Genomic DNA, 21509 nt, shown 5'->3' on the forward strand with positions numbered 1-21509 from the left:
GACTGCTCCTTGGTGCAGATGATACAGCTTTGAAGAGGTGATAACTTGCTGAAAGTGGTTGTTCTCTCAGGAAGGCCTCTTGGTTCTGTTGAAAGACCTGGGCATAAGGAGTTGGCTCCTGTGGGTGCAGAGTATTTTCAGTCCCCAGAAGAATGAGTGTGGGAGAGTATGGATGGTGCAGGAGCAGACTGCAACAAAACCTAAGCTACACTGTCTTGCCTTGGCTTTCTGTGTTAATCCATCCGTTATTCCAGGAATTCCCAATAAGTGGTACTTGAGTGCCACCCTGGGAGGTGGTGATGGCAGCACACTATCCCAGCCTCCACAGCTGTGTGTGCAGCCCCAAAGGCACAGAGCAGGCCTACAGCCTTCCCTCTGCCAGGGACAGCAGGGAAGCCTTGGCATCAGAGTTGCTCAGTAGTTCATGAAGAGCAAGTTGCCAACTGCTGTTTGAAAAACTACATGAAAGCAATGTTTTCGTCTCATCCCGAGCTCAGCCCAACCAAGCCTCCCTGCCAGGGGATTTCTGCACTGTAACTCCTGTACTGGCACTCAGGTGTTTCAGACCACTGCCTAGACAGGCAGTACTGTGTACTATCATGGCTCGTAGGTGTTGCTTGTGACCTGAAAGAAAAATATGAGTCAAGGCTGCAAACATCCCTGTGCAGTCGAGGACACTTTCCTAAGAGGCTGACCTCTCAGCTCAGTTGCTGTCTATCCTGGTTAAATCTTTAATCCATAGCCCAGCTCCCTCTGCGCTCACAGAGCTTACCTCTGCTTTCAGAGCATAAAACCTCGAAGTCAGCCTACATCCCACAGATCAGAGCCTGCTAGACCTACCAACCTCATCTCTACAGCATATTGCTCTTTTACAGAATCTGCCTCTGTTGACCAGAGATACCCACCTCACCCTTTCTTTACAGCTCATGCAGCTCACATGTCCCTGTGATTCATTTGCACCAGGCAGGCACCTCAGCAGTGAAAGAGCAGGCAAAGATTGGGAGGGATGTCTGCAGCCAGGTAGCAGCGATGGAGGCAGCTCATGGCATCCACTCTCAGCAGCCACAAGCCCCTGCTCACTGGAAAGACAGAACCTCCATCATGTCAATGCCATCTCCTCAGTGTCAGGAGGCTGAATTACTCCACTTGCTGTTAATTGCAACTTCTGCAGAGAGGAAGGGTTTCTGATCGAATGCCCCAGATCCCACTGATTCTTGTTGCTGTTTTCTGGGCCCATTACTCATAACCCTTGTGTCACATGAAGCTGGTCTCATTCTGAAGCTCCCATGTAAATGAATGCCCAGCCTATCTCTTGTGATTTACTTGTGTGGGAACATTAAAGCTGGTGGGGCCTTTTTTTTTTTTAAATACTTTGGTATTTCCCTTATGTCCTTAGGGGATTTTGACCCTCCTGATGCTTTCTGCTCTTTGCCTAGACAGCTCTTCAAGTTCATATTTTTCCTTCCTGTTCTGCATGAGAGAACTTTTATTTGGAGTGTCCCTTTTTGTGACCACTTCACTTAGGAAGGAAGGCTTTTCTAAGTCTTTTCTAAGACACATATATTTGATAACTAGAGATTTTTTTTCTTAGCAGAAAGGCAAAACTAGTAGAGAATCATAGAACTGTTAAGATTTAATGAAATCACCAAGATCACCTAATACCACTAAACCATGTCCCCAGGTACCACATCCACACCTTTTTTGAACACTCCCAGAGATAGAGACTCAAACATTTTCCTGGGCAGGCTATTCTGATGCCTGATAATCATTTCAGTGAGGGAATTTTTCCTGTTACCTAATCTGAAACTGCACTGGTGCATTAGAAGACATTTACTCTCGTCCTGTCACTTTTACCTGGGAGAAGAGACTGACTCTCAACCTGGAGACAACCTCCCTTCATGAAGTTGTAGAGCATTTTCTCCAGGCTAAACAGTCCCAATATAAAACAAATGGCTTAATGACTACTTATATTATACTGGAATTCCTTGTAATATAGTGCAGGAAGGGGTTGCTGTACAGGCTTACACATTCATTTTATTTGGGGAAGGGATACTTCAGATGAATATAAGATGATCAGAATATTATCTATGTTTCTGGATTTCCCAGGGATATAACCACTCAATTTACAGATAACATGATAAAGAAAGCACTTAGTACATTTTCAGTGTAGAGAGTACATAGATTTATCTTTTGATATTTCAGTGCTCTGCCTGGCAAGTCTTTGGCACAATCTGAACTGCTAGGCCACTTAACAGGTTTGGGATCATGAAACAACATGTGCTGTGTTAGATTGAAACATTTAACACTGAGCTACTGACCTGATAGCTGCTCTCTTTCATCCTGATGTCCCTGCACTTGCTGCAGACTGTCCTAATCTCTACCACTCCATTCCTCAGTGTCTGAAGTCAACTAAACCACTCTTACCTGGCAGCTATGGCCTTTATACTGCCAGTGATAGGCATAGGAGAAAGGGTAGTTCAGTGATCAGGATAAACACACAAAAATAGGTCCCCTTCACAAGACCAAAGCTCTTGGGATATTCTGAGGTGTTTTTCCCACCTGGGATTGGGATACTGGATGCTCAGCTCTTCTTCTGAACAGGCACGGCAGGGACTTTTGAGCAGCTATGTCAAGAAGATAGTCAACCTACTGAACAAAAATTATAAACTTACCCTGTTCATCTCTACCTGTCTTTTGGAGGCAATGAGTAGGCAGGGATATCTGGTAGAACCAAGACCTGGCAGTCCATGTGTCCAGGTTGATGCTTGGTTTGACAGCCTTGCTGAGACTTTGGCAGCAGAAATGCTTGTGCAGTCTGGGACACAGACCCACCACAGATATCCTCCAGATACCTGGAGATTTTACTGACAGAGCTGATGAAAGACTTTTGGAGCTGAAGGCAGTATTTGAGAGGATTCATGGAGACTTTCCTAGTGTTTAGATGTTGACTATGTTTCAGGTACAAATCCCCCCAAAAATAATGCTAAGCATAATTTTGTGCACATCAGTTCATCATGGTGATATAATGTATGGTTCGTTCAGACGGGAGCCACAGGGGAGGAGTGGCTGCACAATCTTATCCTGCATACTTGAGTAGGAGGTTGTAGTGTAATATGTACACCAAAAGAGAAAACCACAACACAAAAAAGTTATAATTTCAGACTATATTAAACTGCAAAGGCCCTTTAAAATCTGGAATTAAAAGTACACTGGAGTGGTCCATTCCTTAGGCACCACATCTGACATACAGAGCAGCAAATGTAGTTCCCTGTCACTGATAGGAACAGATTCAATGGACTAAACTAAACTTGTTCAGTCATATTCCTGTGCTGACCCTTTCTCCCACATCAGTGATAAATACTTTTAGCATCAACCCTTGCCTGGTTCAGAAGGGTTGTTCTACCTGAGTAGTAAGAAAGACAAAGGGTTTAATTGAGCTGCTGTTTCATTAACTCCCCGTTCCTAGACCATGCATGGTTATTTTGGAAAAGACTGTCTCTAGCTCTCAGAGGTGGGTTATTGATCTAGCTGTTCAATGCAGTAGGACACACGTAGGTACCTCAGAGCCCAGTCCTGCACCTACACAAATGTTATCACTTCTCAAGCTGTGGTCAAGCCAGCTCAATGAGGCTGCCCATGTTCAGCAGCTGCCTGCTGCTGCTGTCTGGTCAGAGCCATGGCTGTCCATCCACTGCCTCCCAGGCAGCCCAGCACCCTTGCCAAGGGCTCTTGCAGCCCTTTTCCACCAAACAGCCGCTGTAGGAAACCTGGTCAGCCCCATGTGGTTACATCTCCATTTGTCAAGATGAATGTCAATTGGAAAAAAGCCTCTATGTATGTATACATATATCTATACTAAAAAACCTCTTGTACTGTCAGTCAAAGACAAATCTAAAATTAGAGCAGGTAATTTTGCTTGGGAGTTTTATGATGATTTCTTTTTGTACTAATCTTAATTTTAAAAAACATTCCCTCTGTCTAATACTGAAAGACAGTCTACAGCATGATATCCAGACTACCCCCTCCTCCAGCCTCACCAAAGTGAATGTTACGAATGCAAACTCTCCTCCCTCCCACCACCCCTGATCTCTGACAGAAATGATGCTTTTTGTTACTGGTTTGGCTGTTTTTTCCCCCAGAAGAAGTTTTTTTTTTGGGGTTAAGCTCTAGTACACATTCATATTGTTGGGCAGGAATTCAGATTTCCCCTGGTAAATTACCAGGGAAGGGGAAACCTTAGGTTTTGTTCTCTGTTTGTGGCTTGATGTCAAGGGATTCATATGAGCTCATAGAAATGCACATGATGAGTTAGTCCAGCTCCTAGCCAGTACTGTTTTCTAAAAAAGTCACTACTGGCTGTCATGACAAGACAAGGAGTCAAAATCCCCTTCTCATTTACAATGTAAAGCAAAGCCAGTGAGCTGGGGATCTGCTAAGAGGAGCACAGCTCCGTGTGATGCTTTGTGCTTTGAAAACAATGCTTTTCCTACTGACCTCTGTCAGATATGCTGCTGAGCACTGTGGGACAGAATTTGGTAAAGGCATGAAGTATGACATAGCATGATATTGTCTATTCAGAGATCCCACATGCTAACATTATTTTCTGCTGGACTCATTTAATTTCCTGTTGCCTGACACTGGTGAGAGAAGAGTGTAAACTGCTGGATAAATGTCTTGCTGCAAAGTCCAGTAACATTCGTATTCATGTAAAGCTGTAATAATTCAATTTGTTTCTACAACTTTACTCCAGGTGTTCTGCTGGGGATTTGGTCAGTTGTTGTACAAAAATAGTCTGTTATTTCTTTTATATGTTCTGGAGTGAAAATATGCACTCCCATTTACTCACACCTTCACAATGGGGAATAGAATCAGAAAAAAAAATTAAAACTCAAAGGTTGAGATAAGAACAGTGAAACAAATAATTCATAATATAACAAATAAATAATATCTAATAAATGAAACAAAATAAAATATACTACTACTACCAAAAAACAAAATAATAATAATAATAATAATAAATAATAATAATAATAAAAAACTTAAGAAAAGTAAGTGATGCACGATACTGCTCACCACTGACCAATGTTCAGCCAGCCCCTGAGTAATGAGATATTCTGTAGAATAAATACGATGGAAATTTGGTCAGATAACATTTAAAAAATAGTCTCTTACTTCCTTTTCTACATTCTGGAGGGAAAAGATACACCTTTTAAATTTCTGCTGTTGGTACCCTCATGCCACAAAGGCATGCCTACCTGAACAAGCCTCATTCTTAAAGTCATTGCATTTAAATAGATGCATGTCTTGCTGGATTGCTACAGTTTAATGGGAACTAGGTGTTTTAGCCTTTACTGTGGTCCTGAGTGCATTGCTACTTAAAAGACAACAAAAGTAGCTGAACTGATATTTCAGCATGATAGATTAAAGTTTATTTATCCTGTAATTTATTACCTGCAATGAGGACAAAGCTCCTTTTTTTTGGTGGGAAATTATATTGCATAGCTTTTTCACAATTATGGGTATGTCTAGATCAGCCTACATTTGCCTAAAGGAAAAGTCATCATTTCCAGAGACATTTTTTTTAAAAGGGAAGTTTAGGCAGTTGTGATAGAACAATAAATGATAACCCCTGGCAGAGCCCTTCTCTTTGAAAGCTCGTGCCAGATCAGGTGCTTGGAGACAGGAAAGCCTGCGGTGCTTGCTGGCACTCCTGTGCATTTGAGTCATATCAGAAATGTGCACCATTAAAGTTCAAAATGCATTACTCACACCAAACATGTAGCTCAACCCCATCAGGCCCAGCCAAACTAAGTCTATATGAATGTCAAATTTAACATATTCATCACCAGAATTTCTTCCTCTCGCTTTTTCTTTTGTGCACTCAGCGAAGAGGACCTATCAAGGTAGAATTTCTTGTCACCGGGCTTTCATGATTTAATTAACCAGCTTTCAGTTCAGATATCTTGGTTTTGCATCAGACCTTTATCTTTGCTCATCTCCTCTGCAAAGGGGCTGCACCAGCTTTCCACCCTGAGCACCGTGATACACCGAATTCTCCTCAGAGTGGTAAGATTTTTTCTGAGGATTTGGTTGGTTTGTGCACCTGCACACTGTAAATTGACTTCCATCCACAATGTTGAGCTGTATCACTGCCACATGTCTGTCCTCTGATACAAGCTCACTTTCCCCTCCCAGAAGAGAAACTTGTCATCAGCTGGGATCAGGAGCAGTATGATCTTTAACATGCAGAACTTTGTTGTATTTTCCACATCTTCACGTGCTAAATTGATGACACAGCATTTCCAGCTTTAGCCAACTTCCCAAGGTACCTGTGACTGCATTTTGCCTGTTTTCCCACTATCATGCTGGTCTAGGTGCATCTTTGTTTGCTCCCATTGTTGAGCCGGCTCCTAGGACATCATGTTCTTCTATTCCCTGAGGCTTTGGAAAAGATGAGGGTCATAAATGCAGCTTCCTGAAAATTTCTAGTCCCTAAGGCTCCTCCTTTATGCTTGCCTTCTTTGTCTTGCAGATGGATTTATCTGTAGAAATGCAGAAGTCTGGCCATACTCTGCAAAGTGCTGACATTCCCAATTTCACAGTATATTCTTTTTGAGTTAACAGTAAACAACTTCAAATGAAGCTCTCACCGAAGTCCAGCAGCAAACACAGCAGTTGTATCTCTTTTCTTCTTGTCAAGAATGAAATCTCAGTCTGTAATAATATCTGTATTATAGCTGCCAGAGGTGTGCTTAATATTTTATTTTAAGCTTAAACTTAATCTTTTAAATATACTTTTATTTTAAATTATGTTTTTAATAACAGATATTTACAATATATGTTGTAATTCAGGGTGTAACTCAATATTTTCAGCTCCAGAGAAAGTTCAGCTAGATCACATTGTGATTTATTTTTCCCCAGCCAAAAAGACATATACTATTTAAAAATACTTGCTAATGCATAAAAGATTGACTAAATCTCTATTTTAATTCTTTAATGATGAAAATATCATCAGCAGATAAAGTTAATCCAGAAAAGCCTACAGTAAATGGAAGATAAGCACAGGACATCAGAGGCATCATGGAAATGAGAAAATGATGAGTTTATAGGCACATGGAGCCAGTATATGTTTAAAATCTCTTTGTTTTGAGCTGGTTGAAGCAGAGGCAAGTAGACACAAGAAAAAGCACAAATGAGTGCTTTATTCTGAAACTGAATTAGAACAGTAGAGATAACATCAAGGGCTGTGTGGAAATCCCCTGGATATGTTTTGTCATATTTTCCAGTGAATTTCTGTATATCAAGGGTAAGTGGATGACCACAGCTGGGGAAGGTTGTGTTTTGGTATTCCGCTTTTGCGGTGCAGACACACAGGGTGGAATTCATCTCTGTTGTCTTACCCTTCCTTGACTGCCAGGAGTGTCCAGGTGATTAGTCCAGATGCAGATATTTACACTGTAAAAGTGACTCGTTTGATGAGCTGAATCTCTCAACCCATTTCTAAGAAGATGTTTCATCTTAGAGAAAGTTAGAAAATCAAGGCAATACACATTCCTGACTAATCAGTTTGATGCAGCTAATGACAGCCACTCAAAATGTATGGCAACGAGCACATCCTGAAATCAATGGGTGTTACGCTTTTTTAAATGCTTTGCATTTCTGGGAAACTAACCTCTGACTTTTTCCATTTATATCTGGAAATAAAATTGGAGAAATAGCGCTCAGCTCTCCTCAGTAGTTATGAGATTAAATTAATTGGTGATTACAATGTGCATTGGCATTCTGAGGTGAAAGGTCTGATATGTAAATTACAGTAATTATTTCTATCTGCATTGAGGATGTACTCACTGCACACTAACAATCCCATAACTCTGGGATCAACTGAGTCTCACTTTTTGGAGACAATTCCATTTTTCAGAAGTCACTTTGTCTTGTTTTCTTTCAGGTACTCCATGAGATATAGAGGAATCAAAATTAAATTTGTCCAAAGGGAGCATGCGAAACCACATGCATGTCTCTGAACTGGACAACATCTAAATACTAGTGAATTACCATTCATTACCATTGTTTTATTACCATTCCCTTGGTTATTTTCAAGGTCTAGAAATGTATTTGAATTCTCAAAAAAATTCCTAGTTCAGGGCCAACATGTTCTCATTGTAGAAAATCAGACCAAATGGAGGTGTATTCAGGACAGGACTGTTTGGAATAAGTGTTAATGGCAAGGCAGTTGTCAAAACCAGTATATCCTCCATGTGCATTAATAATGCATTCAAGAAAATAGGGGTTTCCTCTGTAGTGAATGGAATTGCATCAAAGATCTACCTGGCTCCATTATCAGTTTCTTCTCTGAAAAAACAAAAATCTGAATTTTTTTCAAAAAGCAAGGAAAAGTACTGAGTCACAATTTTCTGTACACCACTTGCAGCTGGCTGCAGATCAGTGTTCAGCTTATTTGAATCATAATACAGTTGAGATGTACCAGGGAATTTGTATCCAGCTTACACTGTGATTAATGTTATAAATTGGGGCAAATAGAGGACCCACTTGTTTACTCTGAGGTTTTCAAGGTTATCAAGGGAGATGAGAATAAACCACTGTGGCATGAACAAGGAAGTGAAGAGAGAAGTTCATCTAGCTGGCTTTTTATCTGTTTCTGTTTTGACTTACTGACATAATCAAGGGATAAACACCCTCTTTGTAGTGGAAAAATATTCTTAATAAAGATAAAATTGTGATTTTAGTGAGACCTGACAAGAAACAGTTAAAAGTTTTAGAATTACTAAATTCTAAGCATGGGGAAAAAAAAAATTCAGCAATGAGAAATACAGGGGCAAGAAACATTTTTTCTGTTAGCTTACCAGGACTTCCCTAAACAGTTTTACCCCTGTAAAACTGTAAGCTCATATTGTGCTATTTTCTCACTGTGCCCCCAATTCTCTTTGTTGCTCTCAGGATGTACCCCACTTTGTACTTTCCTGTACTAAAGTGCATTTGTTTCAGCAGGTCTAGTTTGCTAATCTAGTTATTTTATGCTGTCTGACTCCTCTTCCTCACTCATATTTAGTTTTTCCCAGTTTCTTGGGATCTTTGGTTTGTACCAAAAAATATCAAGTAATGACTTGATATTTCCTTCCTGGACAGAGATGAAAATGTAGAATGAGATCAAATCTGGCACTGATCTTTGCAGAAAATAACTGAAGAAATCATGTGGTAAAGATTTCTTATGGCAAATGTATTATTAATTATGCCAGGGTATCAGTTCTCAGTTTAATGGGCATGGGGTTTTTTGCCAGCAAGTTTCTAGATATTTCTGTCCAAGCATTCTACAACACCAAAACAAATTCCTCACAAAAGTCTATGTATTTGCTTTTATGAACCAGGCCAGAAATTGACACCAGCAAAGCATTGAATCGGTTTATTAAAGGAATTTTTTTTCCTAATAATTAACATGGAATGACACTGGCTGTTTTCCTTCTTCAAGCAACTCTTGTAGGACTTGTGGGTGTAAGTTGCATTCAAGAAGAAGTGATGTTATTTACTTGTACCACATATGAACAATAATTTCCATTATATTTTTATTTAAGGGAAATGTTAGATACAGAATCAAGATGTTTGCTGAACATTTTCTCCTATGCTTAGAATTTTATTATCTCTAAAGGATAATGACTGATATTAATTGGATTATAAAAATCCTTTCTTGCTTTTACATTTCCCTCCATGTGATGCAGGCACAATTCAGATTTGGGAAGATATACAAAATGTTCCTAAAGTCATCCTTGAACTAATATTCATGTTCTGATAAAGAAGAATTCATTGAAAAGGTTTAATCATTTTACGCAGTCCATCAACCTTCAGTTCTGAGCTGTAAGAAGTTTTGACTTCAGACAAAAATTTACCTAGGGAGATCACCTACAGTATAAATGCTCTCCAGTGTCATTAATCTTCAGTTTACCCAGTGTACCTATCTAATCCACAAGAAAAACAAGCAAAATCAAACCCTTGAAAAATTTTCATACTAGGGAAAATTTTTTACCTACCTCTGTGGAAAAGGTGTAAACCACCCTATCTCTTGGCATCTGAAGTTAGACTTCAGGGAGTTTCAATCCCCATATGTGGGAGAGACATGTTCATGCTGTAAACAAGTCAGATGTCAAAAGAACAAATGGATGACACACAGGGTGCTGCTCAGGGTTCAACCGTCAAGTTTTGGCATTATGTGGCAATGGAAAAGTTCCCTACTCCTACATGTCTGCACCCTCCACGCAACTCCTCTGCTGAGCTGCTCCAGCACAGCTGAGGGAAAGACATTTTGCTCCTTCAGGCTGGAAAATGTGATGCTCTTTATTTTTAATTCTACACAATTGCTGTGTTGTATCAGGGCTAAATGAACTGAAAGCACAATATGAGAAAATGGTGTGATGTTAGTTTCCTCCATCAGATCACTGCAAATTTTCAAGAAGACAGCATTAAGTTGGAAAAAGTACTAAGATTTAATAGAAACACAAGTAAAGAACGTAAAGTATATTTGCTACCAGAAGAAAAAATGCCATGTAAGTGAGAATTAAATAGTTATTGGATTATCTTATATGCAGAATGAGAAAAAAAAAAAAGCTTAAGAAAAAATTAAATATTTTTATTTTTCTAATTAAAATAAATAAAATATGACAAATTTAGTAGAGCAATAAGCATCAGCCACTATGCTATGGGGTGCTCTGTGGTGACTAGAATTCAGTATGACTACACCTACACTTGTCTATATGCTTGCTGAATGCTGAGGCAGGTGGCTAGGTTCCCCTTGTCCAGCACAAAGACTCTTTGTGAGCTCAGCCCAGATTCAGGCTGTGTTCAAATGTCATGAGTCCCATCAGCAGCCCTTCCTGTCAGGATCCCAGGCATGGTGCTGCCACAGAGCAGGTGAGATATGTGGCAGCTCACCTAGACAGAGTATAGGAAAGCCCATCCCCAGAAGAGAAATGAAAACCCCTTCTTTTACAGGGGATATTTCTTTCTCTGGGAAAGAAACACACCCTAGCCCCACTCAGTGGTGGGCTGGTGTTGGAGCTGGCCTTGGACATAATCTGGCCTTGGACATAATCCAAGGGAAGTCTGTTAAGACTTTAACTCAAGAGAAACATCCTTTTGGAGTTCCCTGTTACTCTCAGCTCCAAGAACTTTAGTTTGCAGCTTGGAGGGCTAAGGATACCTCAGGAACATTTTTCTTCATCGCATTCATGCCTGATAAGTCTGAAGAGGAATCTTCCCCTTTGGAGGCTCTGTCTGGGGAGAGTCTTGAGAGGTGCTTTTACAAGGTGGTATGCAAAGAGGGGGTTTCCCACTTGTGACCACAGGAGATTACCATACTGCCTGCATAAAAATAGTTACAACAACAGCACCTATTGACTCAGGGCAGACTGCTGGGCAGAATCTGAGTGAACCAGCTGGGGGTCCACACCAGCGCCCAGCTGCTTGGGCAGTGTGGTGGTGCTGGGAGAGCACAGCACACCTCTGTGCACCTGGCACCCGGTCACCTCACCTTTTTCCATGTGAGGAACTTCCTCATCCAGGAAGCAGCAGGTCCTTCTAGGCAGGACTTCCATTTTTAACTCATCTTCATGCATTTTGTATGCCAGCAGACACCAGCACTGCCACTTTACTATGAAGTCCCTATGTTTTTAAGTTGAGGCATTTCCTGGCAGGGTACTCAGGCAGGTCAGGGCATCCATACCTGTCCAGCAATACCCTGAGTGATCCCTGAGTGCAAGAGACAGAGCATTCCCCTTGGGGTCAAAGCAATATACAAAACTGGGAAAGTCAGCTCATTGAATCCTATTTTTACCCCAAGTTCAATGAAGCTCCCATCAGTTCCCCTCATATCACACAAAATAACAGCCCAGGGTCTTTAAGGTACATGGCAAAACCTCTTGAAGTCTCTTCGCTGCTTCCTTAAACACAGTCTTGGCTGAATCTGCTGGGGTTGTTTTTAGGTTTTGTCACATTTTCTGTGAATTTTAAAAGCATATGTCTCAGAAAGTCCACAAACAAGTGTGTTTCCAGCATGGGAGGAAGGAACACTTCAGCAATGTTTCTCCTGCCCAACACAGCCATCTGCCCCAATCCAAAATGTGCAGTGAAGCATGAGTTAGATCTTAGTTTCTAATCACTGACATTGCCCCAGTCATCCACAAATAGACAAGCTTTTTTGCCATTAAAGTCTGGTTCATCCATTCATCTCTTTTCAAAAAGATTGTGTAGAGAGCTGGAGGCATGAATGTGGATGGACACATTTACACTGCACCAGACACTTGGGGCAGACCAAGGTGCAGAGCTCTTTCTTTGCCTTGCTCACAGCAAATGAATCAAGATATCTGTGCCCTAAATAATTCCAGGCTTTGAAATTTCAAGAGAACTGTAATTACAAATTTAAGAGGCAACATTTTGCAGAAGTAACTTTTCCTGAAAAATTCTGTTCAGGGTGAAGAAAGAGAAAGCAGACCGTTTTGTTGCTATGCTGTTTTTTGGAGGTTTTTTTCAGACTGCAGATTATCATTGTAAAGTTATCTCTGTCAAAGCAACATAAGGTTTTTCCAACACCATTGTACATAATGTCAAAACCTTAACATTAAGTCCTTGCCTGGCACAATACAATATTACTGAAAGGCTGGATAAGAGGACAGGGTATATTTGCATTGTACCTTGCCTTCCTCCATAACTAACGTAAGTTACTTAAACCAAAGAAACCAGTAACAGGAAAATGAGGTCTTGCTTACACCATTATTTATCTTGTCACCAGAACCAAGTTTATCATGTCAAGATTACTTCAATTACAAAGCCATCATCTCACTGAATAACAGTGAGAAACAGGAAAAGATAAGTCACACCACACCCAGAAACTTCTCTTGCAGGTGATTTTTTTCCAGCCTTCAAACATTCACTTTAGTCCTCTTCTATCTTAATCAAAGACCATGTGAAAATCTTAATTAAAAAAATTACCCTTAAATACTCACTCATACTGTATGAGTCTGCCTTCATACCCACCAGCATTGCAGTACGTGGACCCCTCTCAGCAGATCTCCCCCTGTCCCACCTCCTCTGCCCCTCCAGGCATGAAGCAATGGGTGGGATGATGTTCCAACAGGCTACATCTCAGCTCCCCTGCTACTTTGCTTGGACTCTCTCCAGAGAAATATTGCTACAAAAGCATATTTTATTTCATTTGATCAATACCCACTTGAGTGTAATGGGGATTACTTCACCAGATGTTCCCTACTTTTCCCCTGGGTATTAATTATGCATATCCTTCCCCACCTCTTCTCAGTAAGACACAGGGGAATCTAGCCACTGGTGATGGCTTATCTGCACAGATTTCACATGGTTTGTCATCACAAGATAGGGTTTAGTAGATTGTGCAGCTTTTTGCTAGACTGCGTGGTTTATTCTGGTTTCTGTCACTTTGCTTTCTTTTGTCCAGAGTCTAGAATTTCCACAGACTGATGTTTTAAAAACAAATTCTGCAAAATTTAGGTGGTATCTTTCCTCCTTAAAGTCTCTCTACTGAAAATCTAAGTTGGAAGTATTTAATGGTTCATTCAACCTCTTCCTTTCCCATGTGAAAGTAGTTCTAGTTCTTCAGACACTTTATCTAAGTACTTTTCACAGTTCTATGTACCTTAGGTGGAAACACTCATACATAAGTCTCAATTATTCTTTAGTTCAGTTCATGATGAGTTGTTTTAGATACACTGTTATCTCCAGCCACATCTCTCAAAGCAACATGAAAATATTGTCATATTTTTTCAAAACGTCACAGGTACTTTCGTACATTTCAAAAGTGATTGTGGCCAGAGATGTCAAACAGGAAGCAGGCCTTTGACTGGAGCAGCACATCCTGCACACTCATCTGGTGTCCTCAATGATGCCTTCAGTTCCCACTGTTCCACTGTCTTCCAGGGGCTGGTGGAGCCCCAGAGCTTTGCTGTGTGCACGGTCTCCCGTCTGCTCTGGCATCACCATGTCTCCCTGATGGTGCTTTCCAGTGGCAGAGACTGTGCCGGGTGACTCTGCTCAGGCATCAGGGCAGTGCCCGCGGTCGGCACAGCTGCTGTCGTGCAGTGAGAGTTGTCACACTGGCAGCTAAAATAAGTTTCCTAGTGGGCAGGTTCTCCTTGCTAGTTCCTCTTTTAGCCTTATCTTTTTTTGCCTCCCCCTTGCTTGTCACAGCCTTCTCCTGCCCGCTTGGCCAGCAGCTGGCCTGCCTGCCTGTCTGCCGCATTTCATCTTCCCCGCTGCAAATGAGCACTTTGCCCTGTCCCAAACACCGGCTTTCCAGCATCAATCCTTGCTGGGGCACCCCGCAGCCGCTCTGGGAAGCCCGCAGCACTTCACAGCGGCTGCCCGCCCCTACTGCATCTCAGCGCTTCTCTCCCTCTTTAAGAAGGTGTGGCATCAAAAGGGAAGAAGCGTTTGCCTTTGTTCTAGGAGGTTATTTAAGGCTGCCTGTTGCATAATTAAGAATGTTTCCACCAAGGGATTAGCAGCCTACCCAGCTGTATCTTTTTTTCACCATGCGCTTGGGAGCACACCCAATCTTTTGCTTTGCGCTGAGCCTTTTGCACTTTTCCCCAGGAAAAAAAAAAAAAAATCAGTGGAAAGGGCCGAAGGCATGCTTGTCTTCCGGGAAGAGCCATGCAGAGGCCCCCGGAAAGGCTGGCTCCAGGTGAGCTGCATCCATTCCCTCGCCCCACATGGGACAGGCAGAAGGGGCTCCATCTCAGCTGGGTAAGGGCAGGGCTGGTTCTCGCACTGCCCCACTGCTCTGTGCTTCAGAGAACGTGATGTGAGTGTATTTCACCTTGTCCCTTGCAAGCCAGAACACCCAGCACTGCAGCTGCTCTGGCACAAGATGAGGTTTTAGTTCTAATCGTAAAAATACAGGGACTTTGCCACATAATGGGCAACGAAAGAAGTAATTCTCTAGACTTCCAAGAGAAACAATCTAGTCATCTGTAACCCTCTACAGACATTTTCTATACCTACCTTTTCTGAGGTATCCCCTCCCCTGAGGCATGCAGGTGCCGTCTCTCCCTCTTCACTCAGACTGTGCAGCGTGTTTCCACGTGCCCCACAGAGCCAGTGCCCCACACGTGTCCTTCGAGAGCTGCTGTGCTCTGCTTACATGGTCAAGGCTAAAAATGGCACAAGTCCTTGGGAGAATTATTCCCTTAAGAACCACTTCCTGACATTTAAATATGCTTTTTTCTGGTTTTTGTTGGGGGTTTTTTTGGTTGTTTTTTTGTTTTGTTTTGTTTTTGTTTTTCCTGGCTTGAGAAGTAACATAGCTACTGTTTGTAAATGTTTCCTCCCTCTTCAATGAAGTTCTCCATGTCTTTCCAGTATCTGTTGAAAGGAGAGGAAAATACCACAGGCTCCAGTGGTATAGTGCATTATAGAGCTCAATAAAACATGATATTAATCCAAGCATGATCGAGCTCAATAAAATATTCACATATCACAACAATGAGCAAGATACAGCAATGAGGGCTACAGTTTCATCATCAGAGCTTCATGAGAAATTTTACCTGTTTCTTTCTAAATGCAAAAAAAAAAAGGGATGATACACTCTATATGAATCAGGTAAACAACCCATACTTCCCCGAGCACTGTGGTCAGCTTGAAGGAGGCAGACAGTCAGTGACAGCTTTCCCACTGAGCAGAGCCACTTGGAAATCATCAGGCTCAAACCCATCACTCTGAGGGCTGGGTTACCAGCGCAGCAAAGGAAGGAACATTTACCTAAGCATCCTCATTCATTGATTAAAACAACAAAAAGAGAAGACCAGAGAGGAATCTCTTCTTAAATTTCATGCAAATTTCAGTGTTGAGACTGGAAATGACCCAAAGGGCCACTAATACTTTTACTGTCCCAAGGGGTATCACAAGCCAGGTAAGATGTTGCTTGTCAACACACTTCAATTCTTCCATAAAGAAGGCCCTAGAAAACCCCACAGCTACACTCTGCCTCTCTGCCTGCAGTTTTACAGCTTGACATTCTTTTCCTTAGGAAGGTGTAACCTTCACCCACTTTCAGAAAACTATGCAGAAACTGACCTGGCCTTACTTTGCAGCTTGAAGTCTTACACTGCCATCCTTAAAATCTAGTTTCAAGAAGCAAGCCTGGATTAAGACTGGATTAAGACTTTCCAAAAAAGCTTCCCCTTCACTTCAAACCTTGATTGCTGGTGGAACAATCCAATACCAAAGATAGTAAATGCTTAAAACTACAAATACAGAGCAGCACAATACAGGGGTATTGTGTGTGGTTGAATAAGGGGAAGTACTTGACCTTGTGGCACCCTTAGTTCCAGATGAGCAGTCCTGAGCCTTTTGAATCAGTATCTGACAGCTTGCTTTTTCGTCAGTGTTCATCCTTGAGGTTATGTGTCATATTTTTAACAAGATAATAATAACTTCATATGAACATTTGCTGATGGGTATTGATGACAGCTGCTAAAGCAATGCAGAACAAGCAGTATGTACCCACAAGAACCACGCTGCAGCTGCTGTGGCCCCTTTAACTTTAAGCCACAGAGAGAAAGAAGGAATTTGAAGAACAAATTCATTTTATGGAGAGAGGAAATAAGCATTGGTGTTTAGTTTCCAAGGAATATAGCATTTAGATGAATCCTTTCTAGAGGCCTGTCTGTGAATAAGATGATTTTGTGAGTTTGGGAGGATGTATGGCAGTTCTTAAGTCTCCCGCAATTTTCTTATATAACCTAGACAAGTCATTTAACCTGTCAATGCTTCAATTGTTAGTGTTTTTTTAAATAGCATTCCCAGTAACACTGATCTGCATAACGTTTTCATACACTAGATCAGGTGTTTAAGATATTCTATACAAATGTATATTATATATGCACACCCCCTCCCATCTTCTAGTGCTGGTGCAGCAAACAAAAATCACCCCCACCTCTTGAAGGTACAATGTTTCTATAAGAGAAGGAGATGGCCAGAAACAGACTCATAGCTGACAAGCACTAAGGGGAGGCTCATAATCACAACTCACTTTCTATTTGGCGTCACAATGGGCAGTTTCATCCAGGACTGACTAAACAGATGCAAGATTAGTTTGACAGCTTGTTAAGAAATCCATCATTTCCCCATTTTAGAAGGCTGCAACTATGTGTTATCTCCAAATTTGCATGAGTCTTGCTCCTGTTACTAGAAACAACAGACAGAACTTAGGACTCTTACTGGCAATTGACAGAAATGGACAAAAAGTTAATTAATAAATCACCACTTGGGGTAAGAAAAGTCTCTAGAGTATGCTTGTGTAACATTTTATTTGCATACTTTGAAATTTATTCTGTTTTATATTGGCATGACATTGATAAATGTTTGAAAGAGTTTTGCACAATTTTGATTAAGTTTTGTAAATAAATTTGTAGTTGCCAGTTTAGATGATATACCCTGGAGAAAGACTAAGATGAAGGTTAAACTTTGATTAAACTACTTCACCCTCAGAAAAATCTCATTATAGACACTTCCAGCTGACCTTAGTAGTTTTATTTTGAATATTGTAGCTAGTAATGTAGATTCATCTCACCACTGGTGAGAGAAAGGTGAGAAAAGGTGTAGCAGAAACACCATTGTCTTCATCAGGGAATTTGTGACAAGATTTTGAAGACAATTATCGTGGTCAACAAGATACACCAATCCCTGTCTGTGGGTCAGTTATTTCAGTAGCTATTGCCTGGCCTGCCTGCCATTCTCCATCACTGATTCTTCTTAACACTGGCAGCACAAATCAGAGTTCCCACCCTGCAGCTCAGCCTTGCTGGGCAGAGAAGGTTTGTGGTCCACATTATTCTTCCAGAAAACCCCAGTGATTAACCCTGTGATGTGCTTACTGCTTACATTTCACTGATTTATGTTAGGAAATAGGAACCTAATTTAAAGACTTTATCAGACACAGATACAAAAGCAAAAATTTCCTATCACTGGTCACTCATCTTAATGCTTGACAACTGGGATGCAGCATTGCTTCAGCTCAGACAGAACTGGCTTGAACTTTGGCTCCTTTCCTAAGATAAACCCACAGTTTTCACATTTTAAATATAAAAGGAACTGTTAAGGATTTTCTATTAAAGAAAAACAAAACAAAACAAAACAAAAAAAAACCAAAAACCCTTACTCTTATTTTTCTAATCTATGTAGAAATAAAACAGCTGTTTTACAAGGGAAAAAAAAAATCCTTAAGTAATTTAGTTGTCTGACCAAGAATGAGACAGGTCAAGGAATCATAGATGGAAAAAACTTGCCATACTGAAGTCAATGATGGATTTTCCTCATCTGTCTGTGAGGCCAGATTTCCATATTCTGCTTGTGAAATCAGCCTGGGTATCATAACAGATCTAAAAAGCAGGTAGTCAGGAAGAAAATGCATTAGAAAAGTAAATAGCATACAAAGTGGCTGAAAAAAACATAACACAACACTTCAGAATTCAAAAGAAGCAATGCTATCAAAGCAATATTCACAATATCATGTCGGTTCTGCCAAAATACTGTTTCACAGGAAGTGAGAAACTCATGACATAATCAGATGATCTGCTTAAAATTCTCACTTAAAACAAATAACACTGAAACTACAGATTTTTGTTAAATAGAAATTTCTGTGTGAATCTGAGCTAGAGTAATTGCAGACCTAGATTTCTTCTGCTGAATTTTTATCAATTATATAGAGTTCTTTGGTGGCAAGTTCAATATTCAATAAAAAAAATTCAAAATCTTTTGTGAAAGAAAGTCTTCAGCCTCTCTTAGTGATTTTTAATTTTCTTTCTCTAAGATTTTTAACATAAGAATTTGATTTTTAAATTGTAATAGAAAAAAAGCCAATGATTAATATGCAATGTTTATTACTTATTCTGCATGTTTTATTTCCCTTATGGAATGGATCAACATTTTCAAATAGGGCAGAGTACAACTTCTGCACACCCTCTCAGAGGCACTGAAGAAATTCCAGATGTGCCCAGGCTGCTCCCAAGGCTGTAGAAATGTTGTGAACCCTTTCCAGTGCACCCAAGGGCAGGTCCTTCACAGTTATCATTAACAGAAGGTTCAAGAACAAGTAGACACACTAGGTATTTCTTTTCCATGATTTCTAGAGGGAGTAGAGCCGAAGGAGGAGGCAAAATGAGGGAGAAGAACCAGAGGGAACATGAGGGTTGGAGAAAGGGGGCAGAGGTGGAATATTGGAGCTCCATATGGGAGCCCATGCAGCTGGCCAGCAGCTCATGGAGGATGCACACTAGAGAACATGAATATTCCTGAAGGACTGCAGCTTGTAGTTAGAGAGCCCACATCAAAACAGATTTTTTTCCTGACAGCAACTGCAGTTCATGGACAAATCAGTGGAGCAGAGGAAGTGTGAGGAGGAAGGACCAGCAGACAGAAACCACTCTGTACTGATGATATCCACCCCTGCCACTCTGCATCATTTGGAGGGGGTAGAAGAGTCTGGATTGAGGGAGTTGAGACTGGAGAAGTGGACATGAAGGGTGTTGTTTTAACGTTCTTCTTTTTGTTTTCACTATTTTAGTTGGCAATAAATGACACTGATTTTCCCTTAAGTAGTCTGTTTTGCCCAGAACAGCAATTGGCAAGCACTGTCCCTGTCTTTATCCTGGCCCATGATCTTTCTCATTCTATTTTCTGCCTGTGTCCTACAGGAGAAGGAGGGGAGGAAGGAGGGAGTGAGGAGCTGGGTGGGTATTTGGCTGTTAGCCAACATTAACCCACCACAGCCTTCTTTTGGCATCCAAGGACTTCTTTGTGGGAAGGGGCAGAGATGTCATACTTTTGCATTACTCTTCCTCTGCCATCCAGAAGCATGGCTGGCACAGCCACTGACAGACCAGTGCTCCATATCTGGGATTTCTAGCAGCATCTCAGACTGGGTCAGGGGTGTCTCCCCTTAGTTCTGGCAGGAAATGTCATCCTTGCCTCTGTTAGAATCAGGCTGGGTCTAGCACTAGGGGACAGCTCAGGATCTACATGCTCAAGCTCCACGCTGTCCAAGCTGTCCTGCTCCAGCTGGTTTTGTGAAGAACTTCGTCAGGGTGGGTTGTCCTGCCTCTTTGGCCTGTCCACATTAATTTTACCATGAAAAGACTAATTTATTTTATAGAAAATGATACTGCAGCCTTAATAGGGGTTATAGCAGAAGGCACGTGTGGCCTTTCGTTGCTGAATACAGCCATCTAGTGGCTCCAGCTTGTTTCGTTTTCAAAAGAGAGCCGTGCCAACAGAAGACCAAGAGAATGACAGGGCACAGAAACTTCCTCGTACCTCACACAGAGGATGTCTTCACCCTGGATGTTTTGGCCCTCTTGGCCACTCGGCCATCTCAACTTGTGGCTATTGCCAGACTTTCTTTAGAAAAAGAGCTATAGTAAGGTCGAGGGACTGAATGTCCATCAATACCAAATGGGTAATGCCTGGCAGAAATGGCAACCGTTCTATTGCTCCTTGGATTAATTCAGGATTTATGTGAACACATAGCTATAAAAACCCCATACACAAACACTTAGCATCCTGGTGTACATTTGATCCTTTTCTTTCACACATAACAGGTTCATTTCCTAAATAAAATACTTTGTTATTTATTTTCTAAAAAAAATCCTAGGCTATTTTAGCATTACCACTTTGGTTCAGAGAAATGTTGACTCGAGAGTCTTAACAGAAATGCACAAAAACTGAAATAATAAAGAACACAAGTATTTAACAGCCTTATTTCATATAAATTGCTTCACACATCCTAAACAGGCCATGTGGGAACACTTACTATTCAGCTAATAGTCAAATCATGAAATAATAAAAATGAGCTGCAGAAGAAACTGCAGAAATGTCTGACAAGTAATTAAATCATGCCCACGCACCATGCAGAGGATGGCAGTGTGAGGAATGGGTGTATTTCAGCCAGACAAAAGGAACAGCAGTTGTGGTCACTTTTGCCCAGCCACAGGTCCCCCACTGCTCCACTGCCTGTGTGCTGGAGGAGCTATTTAGGGGCTACAAAGCTGTAGCACCTCTGAGCAATGCGTGAAAGGAGGCAGGACTCCCCCCACTCCATCTCTTAACGCTATTTGCTTTAACCAGGGACATGCACTGCAGTCTAGATCTTAAAATGTCAAAAATAAAATTAAACAGAGTAACTTTTAGCAGCTATATGTGTATTCTCATGCCAGTGCAGTTTGCTCTACCTTGTGTGGCAATCTGTCTAGAGAAACAAATCAGCATTTTAATATGGGCGCATACTAATGAGCCAAATCCTTTTTTAGCAGATTATAGACACATCATGAAGACAAGCCCTTTAAGGCACAGGTTATTAACATAGAACATATGGTTTTATACATATGGATTTATATATATGGATTATTTATTATACAAGAAGAATGTAGTAATCTAGGCTCAGAGGAAGCATTCCAGTTCCCTGGTTTAACCTCCTGTAT

This window comes from Parus major, chromosome 3 (assembly GCF_001522545.3).
Source record: "Parus major isolate Abel chromosome 3, Parus_major1.1, whole genome shotgun sequence".
NCBI classification, from domain to species: Eukaryota; Metazoa; Chordata; class Aves; order Passeriformes; family Paridae; genus Parus; species Parus major.